We start from the raw sequence: 7,500 nt of genomic DNA, 5'->3' as shown, positions 1-7,500 counted from the left end.
AGTGGCCCACTTGGCACTCCGATCCGAGTCGTTTGCTCGCGGCTTCAGCATATCAAGCAAGCCGGAGATCTCACCCATTTAAAGTTTGAGAATAGGTTGAGGTCGTTTCGGCCCCAAGGCCTCTAATCATTCGCTTTACCGGATGAGACTCGTACGAGCACCAGCTATCCTGAGGGAAACTTCGGAGGGAACCAGCTACTAGATGGTTCGATTAGTCTTTCGCCCCTATACCCAGCTCCGACGATCGATTTGCACGTCAGAATCGCTACGGACCTCCATCAGGGTTTCCCCTGACTTCGTCCTGGCCAGGCATAGTTCACCATCTTTCGGGTCCCAACGTGTACGCTCTAGGTGCGCCTCACCTCGCAATGAGGACGAGACGCCCCGGGAGTGCGGAGGCCGCCGCCCCGTGAAGGGCGGGGAAGCCCCATCCTCCCTCGGCCCGCGCAAGGCGAGACCTTCACTTTCATTACGCCTTTAGGTTTCGTACAGCCCAATGACTCGCGCACATGTTAGACTCCTTGGTCCGTGTTTCAAGACGGGTCGTGAAATTGTCCAAAGCTGAAGCGCCGCTGACGGGAGCGATTATTCCGCCCGAGAGCATCCCGAGCCAACAGCGGCGCGGGTCCGGGGCCGGGCCAGGTAGGTCCGTCATCCGGGAAGAACCGCGCGCGCTTGCCGGGAGCCCGAGCGCCCAAAGGGGCGAATCGACTCCTCCAGATATACCGCCGAGCAGCCAGCCAGGACACCGGGGCTCTGCCCAACAGACGCGAACCGAGGCCCGCGGAAGGACAGGCTGCGCACCCGGGCCGTAGGCCGGCACCCAGCGGGTCGCGACGTCCTACTAGGGGAGAAGTGCGGCCCACCGCACACCGGAACGGCCCCACCCCGCGGCGAGTGGAAAGGCAACCGGACACGACCCCGCCGCGGATTGCTCCGCGCGGGCGGCCGGCCCCATCTGCCGAGGGCGGGGGCCAGTGGCCGGATGGGCGTGAATCTCACCCGTTCGACCTTTCGGACTTCTCACGTTTACCCCAGAACGGTTTCACGTACTTTTGAACTCTCTCTTCAAAGTCCTTTTCAACTTTCCCTCACGGTACTTGTTCGCTATCGGTCTCGTGGTCATATTTAGTCTCAGATGGAGTTTACCACCCACTTGGAGCTGCACTCTCAAGCAACCCGACTCGAAGGAGAGGTCCCGCCGACGCTCGCACCGGCCGCTACGGGCCTGGCACCCTCTACGGGCCGTGGCCTCATTCAAGTTGGACTTGGGCTCGGCGCGAGGCGTCGGGGTAGTGGACCCTCCCGAACACCACATGCCACGACAGGCGGCAGCCTGCGGGGTTCGGTGCTGGACTCTTCCCTGTTCGCTCGCCGCTACTGGGGGAATCCTTGTTAGTTTCTTTTCCTCCGCTTAGTAATATGCTTAAATTCAGCGGGTAGTCTCGCCTGCTCTGAGGTCGTTGTACGAGGTGTCGCACGCCACACCGCCAGCCGGCTGTGCACGCTACCGAGAAAGCACCGGTATGCGAACCGCCAGGCGACGGGCGCGCATCGCACGTTTAAGGAGACGCGGCCGGCCACACAGGCGACCACGACACTCCCAGGCGCCCGAAGCGGGACAAACGCCGCGCGCTTCAGTATACGTAGCCGACCCTCAGCCAGACGTGGCCCGGGAACGGAATCCATGGACCGCAATGTGCGTTCGAAACGTCGATGTTCATGTGTCCTGCAGTTCACATGTCGACGCGCAATTTGCTGCGTTCTTCATCGACCCACGAGCCGAGTGATCCACCGTCCTGGGTGATCTTTATCTTTTCAGTTCTCCACCGTCTCTTTCAAGACAGTTGCAGAGGCGGGACTGAGGCGTTTGACGGCCCCTGTTCCATTACTTTGTGTCCAACGGCCTGACGGCCGATGGGCGTCGTACGGCTCCACACCGGAGCGGACAGGCACTCGGGCGAAAGTCATTCAAAACCGGCGCCAGGCGCCAGGTGCCGCAGGCCAGCCGCTCCAGAGCTTCAGCGCTCGTACCACACAACAACACTTGCGCTAGTTTTGAGAGGCACGCGTGGTTCCGCACGCGGCGCACGGCTACTGCCGTACAGGTAGCGTGTTGCGCGACACGACACGCACATCGAAAGACATGCAGTCTAGTCGGTAATGATCCTTCCGCAGGTTCACCTACGGAAACCTTGTTACGACTTTTACTTCCTCTAAATGATCAAGTTTGGTCATCTTTCCGGTAGCATCGGCAACGACAGAGTCGATGCCGCGTACCAGTCCGAAGACCTCACTAAATCATTCAATCGGTAGTAGCGACGGGCGGTGTGTACAAAGGGCAGGGACGTAATCAACGCGAGCTTATGACTCGCGCTTACTGGGAATTCCTCGTTCATGGGGAACAATTGCAAGCCCCAATCCCTAGCACGAAGGAGGTTCAGCGGGTTACCCCGACCTTTCGGCCTAGGAAGACACGCTGATTCCTTCAGTGTAGCGCGCGTGCGGCCCAGAACATCTAAGGGCATCACAGACCTGTTATTGCTCAATCTCGTGCGGCTAGAAGCCGCCTGTCCCTCTAAGAAGAAAAGTAATCGCTGACAGCACGAAGGATGTCACGCGACTAGTTAGCAGGCTAGAGTCTCGTTCGTTATCGGAATTAACCAGACAAATCGCTCCACCAACTAAGAACGGCCATGCACCACCACCCACCGAATCAAGAAAGAGCTATCAATCTGTCAATCCTTCCGGTGTCCGGGCCTGGTGAGGTTTCCCGTGTTGAGTCAAATTAAGCCGCAGGCTCCACTCCTGGTGGTGCCCTTCCATCAATTCCTTTAAGTTTCAGCTTTGCAACCATACTTCCCCCGGAACCCAAAAGCTTTGGTTTCCCGGAGGCTGCCCGCCGAGTCATCGGAGGAACTGCGGCGGATCGCTGGCTGGCATCGTTTATGGTTAGAACTAGGGCGGTATCTGATCGCCTTCGAACCTCTAACTTTCGTTCTTGATTAATGAAAACATACTTGGCAAATGCTTTCGCTTCTGTTCGTCTTGCGACGATCCAAGAATTTCACCTCTAACGTCGCAATACGAATGCCCCCGCCTGTCCCTATTAATCATTACCTCGGGTTCCGAAAACCAACAAAATAGAACCGAGGTCCTATTCCATTATTCCATGCACACAGTATTCAGGCGGGCTTGCCTGCTTTAAGCACTCTAATTTGTTCAAAGTAAACGTGCCGGCCCACCGAGACACTCAACTAAGAGCACCCTGGTAGGATTTCAACGGGGTCCGCCTCGGGACGCGCAAGCACGCCTTCGGCTCGCCCCACCGGCAGGACGTCCCACGATACATGCCAGTTAAACACCGACGGGCGGTGAACCAACAGCGTGGGACACAAATCCAACTACGAGCTTTTTAACCGCAACAACTTTAATATACGCTATTGGAGCTGGAATTACCGCGGCTGCTGGCACCAGACTTGCCCTCCAATAGATACTCGTTAAAGGATTTAAAGTGTACTCATTCCGATTACGGGGCCTCGGATGAGTCCCGTATCGTTATTTTTCGTCACTACCTCCCCGTGCCGGGAGTGGGTAATTTGCGCGCCTGCTGCCTTCCTTGGATGTGGTAGCCGTTTCTCAGGCTCCCTCTCCGGAATCGAACCCTGATTCCCCGTTACCCGTTACAACCATGGTAGGCGCAGAACCTACCATCGACAGTTGATAAGGCAGACATTTGAAAGATGCGTCGCCGGTACGAGGACCGTGCGATCAGCCCAAAGTTATTCAGAGTCACCAAGGCAAACGGACCAGACGAGCCAATCCGATTGGTTTTGATCTAATAAAAGCGTCCCTTCCATCTCTGGTCGGGACTCTGTTTGCATGTATTAGCTCTAGAATTACCACAGTTATCCAAGTAACGTGGGTACGATCTAAGGAACCATAACTGATTTAATGAGCCATTCGCGGTTTCACCTTAATGCGGCTTGTACTAAGACATGCATGGCTTAATCTTTGAGACAAGCATATGACTACTGGCAGGATCAACCAGGGAGCTGCGTCAACGAGAGCTGAGCAGCCGGCCGCCCGGGAGTGTGTCCCGAGGGCCCGCGCGAACACGCAAGCGTCCGCTCAATTATTCTGCAAACAGGAGGAGGCTGAGCTCCCCTGCACGATACACCTCGAAACCCTCTCAGGTCCCGGCGGCGCGCAGCGCCGTCCTAAGTACTTGGTCGGGTTCGAGAGAGGCGCAATCGCCCGGAGATAGGCGAGTAGACGCTTTCAGTGCGAACACCCGTGCTCCCAACTGAGCTTGCCGCTGCCGACAGAGGCCCGGGAGCGTGCTGTCGTGGCATTGCCGGCGGGAAACAACACGCGCCACCTACGGTGACCGGCAGCTCCAACGCCAGCGCCACAGAAGGGCAAAGCCCCACTTGGGTGCAGAAGCGAACTCTCCCAGCACAGCGCACGCGCCAACACGTCCGCAGAGCTGCGATACAAACCACCTGCGAGAACCGCTGGGGGCGACCGAGCAGCAGACGGCGTCGCGACGCCGAGTGCCGGGCGGCGGCGCATCCTCAACGCACACAGTCCGCAATCGGACCAGCACACTGCAGATGTCCACCGCGCTTCGCACCGGGCTCGGCAGAACCCACTTTGGCCGCCTGGCGCCGCGCGCAGGGTGCGCCGGCGCATAGCTGGGACGCCAGCCGGGCCCGTCGGCCGGCGCTCCTGCCACTGGGCGCCCCCCACCAGCCGGCTGTAGTGCGTGCGCTCACGCAGCGCGCGGCCAGCACGCCGGGCGGCCCCCCCTCACCGGCCGGGGACTGTCCCGCCAAGCCACAGCCTCGTATCGCTTCATACCCACATGGCCAACTCAGGTTCGGGGGCATGGCGGGTACCGCCGAAACAACCGGTTCACAGATGTACCGATCGTCGCTATCACCGATGCACCTGCAGCGCGAACAACCGCTCAACAACTGATTTCCAGTTCATTTGCGGATCTTTGGCAGCAAACGTATACGTCAATCTACATTTGCGAAATCTACGATTCTGGCATGCCTGCATGTTATGTGTCACGACACGCTACATCAGCCCACATACACACTGCGGCATGTACACGAGAGAACACGTGGAAGATGGTCCGCGCACGTGTGCAATGTCCCTTGCGCGGTCGACTGTCAACCGGCCTCTGTAGCATGTCGCAGATGTGGAACGCGGTCCACCGTGCTATCATGTTGTGTGGGGCAATACGATTAAATAGGAAAACCCTCGTCGCTACATCAACAGACGGCTCACGCTGATTCCCGGCAGAGGGAGGAGGGGGGGGGGGGCCAACATGCAATACTTTCGTCCGTACCTACTTACCACATGTCTGTACGGCGTACAACAGTGCAATCTCGCTGTAATGGGGAGACGAGACAAGTAGCATCGTGCACAACATATGGCCCTTATGATTCGCCATTGTAGGGCGCAGCCGGTGTACGGTCAAGCATGTGCCACATTATGTCACTCAGTACGTAACGACGGATGATCAGTGTGGGTTACGCGTACATCAGCGGACAGTCCACACAGGCCGTACCACAACGTACACTGACTGCATCGACAACCGAATGCAACTGAACAGCTGCAAGGCTCATTTCACAAACAAACGCCTGACCGACCAGCTTGGAAGGGCAGGAGGGGAGGGCGATATTCGTTCTGTAGCGGTACACCCTTCCAGTGGTTAGCGGGACTGTGTAGAAAGTACGCAACACTCGAAAGACCTTTATGTGAGGGTACGCACCATGGCATCAAGAAATACACATGACACCAGAGGATCCAAGCAGTGAACTATGTTCAGAGGGTTGCTGTTAGGCAAAGCTACATTCCTGTGACGTTACATGTGACAGTTAAGGTGCAGTGTAAGTTAGGTTAAGGTGCAGTGTAAGTTAGGTTAAGGTGCAGTGTAAGTTAGGTTAAGGTGCAGTGTAACTTAGGTTAAGGTGCAGTGTAACTTAGGTTAAGGTGCAGTGTAACTTAGGTTAAGGTGCAGTGTAACTTAGGTTAAGGTGCAGTGTAACTTAGGTTAAGGTGCAGTGTAACTTAGGTTAAGGTGCAGTGTAACTTAGGTTAAGGTGCAGTGTAACTTAGGTTAAGGTGCAGTGTAACTTAGGTTAAGGTGCAGTGTAACTTAGGTTAAGGTGCAGTGTAACTTAGGTTAAGGTGCAGTGTAACTTAGGTTAAGGTGCAGTGTAACTTAGGTTAAGGTGCAGTGTAACTTAGGTTAAGGTGCAGTGTAACTTAGGTTAAGGTGCAGTGTAACTTAGGTTAAGGTGCAGTGTAACTTAGGTTAAGGTGCAGTGTAACTTAGGTTAAGGTGCAGTGTAACTTAGGTTAAGGTGCAGTGTAACTTAGGTTAAGGTGCAGTGTAAGTTAGGTTAAGGTGCAGTGTAAGTTAGGTTAAGGTGCAGTGTAAGTTAGGTTAAGGTGCAGCGTAACTTAGGTTAAGGTGCAGCGTAACTTAGGTTAAGGTGCAGCGTAACTTAGGTTAAGGTGCAGCGTAACTTAGGTTAAGGTGCAGCGTAACTTAGGTTAAGGTGCAGCGTAACTTAGGTTAAGGTGCAGCGTAACTTAGGTTAAGGTGCAGCGTGGGTTAGGTTAGGGGCCAACGTGGGTTAGGTTAGGGGCCAACGTGGGTTAGGTTAGGGGCCAACGTGGGTTAGGTTAGGGGCCAACGTGGGTTAGGTTAGGGGCCAACGTGGGTTAGGTTAGGGGCCAACGTGGGTTAGGTTAGGGGCCAACGTGGGTTAGGTTAAGGGCCAACGTGGGTTAGGTTAAGGGCCAACGTGGGTTAGGTTAAGGGCCAACGTGGGTTAGGTTAAGGGCCAACGTGGGTTAGGTTAAGGGCCAACGTGGGTTAGGTTAAGGGCCAACGTGGGTTAGGTTAAGGGCCAACGTGGGTTAGGTTAAGGGCCAACGTGGGTTAGGTTAAGGGCCAACGTGGGTAAGGTTAGGGGCCAACGTGGGTAAGGTTAAGGGCCAACGTGGGTTAGGTTAAGGGCCAACGTGGGTTAGGTTAAGGGCCAACGTGGGTTAGGTTAAGGGCCAACGTGGGTTAGGTTAAGGGCCAACGTGGGTTAGGTTAAGGGCCAACGTGGGTTAGGTTAAGGGCCAACGTGGGTTAGGTTAAGGGCCAACGTGGGTTAGGTTAAGGGCCAACGTGGGTTAGGTTGCCAGAGATGTGTCAAATCAGGATGTACGTTTGGCTGGTGTCAGGTGGTGGGTTGGTTCGATGCCTTTATAAGGGGTGTGGCCAAAGGGTATTTTATTACTTGTACCTTTTGTGTTGTGGCGTGGCGTTGCGTCCTGTGTTGATACTGGGTGGACCACTGTGGGTGTTGCTGGCTGATTTGAGCTGCGTTGTTTGCGGGTGATGTGAGACATTCTGTCTTATTAGTGGACGTGACGTTCCTCTTGTCGTTGTTTGGATAGTGTCCTGTGGCAGCGAGGATAAAATGG

The 7,500-nt window shown here is 55.7% G+C and overlaps 3 non-coding genes across 3 annotated transcripts in view; all 3 read right to left on the bottom strand.

Annotated features, from left to right (window-relative positions):
* The window catches only part of LOC126317687 (large subunit ribosomal RNA), a 4,222-nt gene extending 2,759 nt beyond the window's left edge, over nt 1-1,463 (bottom strand). The window contains exon 1 of the ribosomal RNA XR_007556828.1: nt 1-1,463. This exon is cut by the window's left edge and continues 2,759 nt beyond it. This is a non-coding gene — a ribosomal RNA (large subunit ribosomal RNA).
* A 188-nt stretch (nt 1,464-1,651) lies between these two features.
* On the bottom strand, nt 1,652-1,806 carry LOC126317730 (5.8S ribosomal RNA). The gene has a single exon (XR_007556860.1). It is a non-coding gene; the product is annotated as a 5.8S ribosomal RNA (ribosomal RNA).
* Nucleotides 1,807-2,161: 355 nt separating this feature from the next.
* Nucleotides 2,162-4,054, bottom strand: LOC126317657 (small subunit ribosomal RNA). The gene has a single exon (XR_007556801.1). It is a non-coding gene; the product is annotated as a small subunit ribosomal RNA (ribosomal RNA).
* Nucleotides 4,055-7,500: the final 3,446 nt, after the last annotated feature.

This window comes from Schistocerca gregaria, unplaced genomic scaffold, assembly GCF_023897955.1.
Source record: "Schistocerca gregaria isolate iqSchGreg1 unplaced genomic scaffold, iqSchGreg1.2 ptg000640l, whole genome shotgun sequence".
Classification (NCBI taxonomy): Eukaryota; Metazoa; Arthropoda; class Insecta; order Orthoptera; family Acrididae; genus Schistocerca; species Schistocerca gregaria.
The sequence above is the reverse complement of the archived record's forward strand: the minus strand, read 5'-3'. Positions and strand labels throughout refer to the sequence as shown.